Source organism: Psammomys obesus, unplaced genomic scaffold, assembly GCF_907164565.1.
Source record: "Psammomys obesus unplaced genomic scaffold, mPsaObe1.curated_primary_1811, whole genome shotgun sequence".
NCBI classification, from domain to species: Eukaryota; Metazoa; Chordata; class Mammalia; order Rodentia; family Muridae; genus Psammomys; species Psammomys obesus.
The window spans coordinates 4,128,671-4,129,400 of record NW_026596085.1 but is presented as its reverse complement, the minus strand read 5'-3'; positions in this window follow the sequence as shown (position 1 = coordinate 4,129,400).

Genomic DNA, 730 nt, shown 5'->3' with positions numbered 1-730 from the left:
GAAAGGTCCGTTTAAAAGCTGGGACTATCCAGTCTCTCACGTCTCTTTCTTTATCAAAAAATTATATATATATATATATATATATATATATATATATATATATATATATTCCAGTCTTCTAGAATGACATTTTCCAGATGGTACCCACCCTCTCAGTGTGACTGTTTAGTATCTGGAGCTTGGCAAGTCTGAAATGATCTGCCCTGTGTGAGCTAGGCCCACATGGGGCAAAGTCTAGACAAACGCGTGAAATGTACCGTTTATTTGAAAATATCAATACAGTGTCGAAACCTAAAACTTGGGATATGTTCGGCTGCATAAAATATCTGTTATTTAATTACCTTCAAGCCTGTCTTTTCCTTTGTGGTGATTCCAGGGCTGCTGGGCATGTTGCAGTGAAGGGTGTGATTCACCCTAAACTTTGCTCTGCTGCAGGTTCCCACCTCAGCCCTGCTAACCTTTAGGGACAGGTAATTCTTTGTTGTGGGTTCACCCTGTGCTCTGTGGGTAGAAGTTACAATTCCTTCCATTATGAAGTCTTGGAATGTCCCTAGACTTTGCTCAGTGTCCTGGGGTGCAAAGTTACCCGGGCTGAGAAGCACACAGATGTCTTTGAAACCGTTTTGTACAGGCACCTACTATAGTTTGCTCTGTACATGTCCAAAAGTTAGGTTTTCTCTCTTTCTCTCTCTCTCTCTCTCTCTCTCTCTCTCTCTCTCTCTCTCTCTCT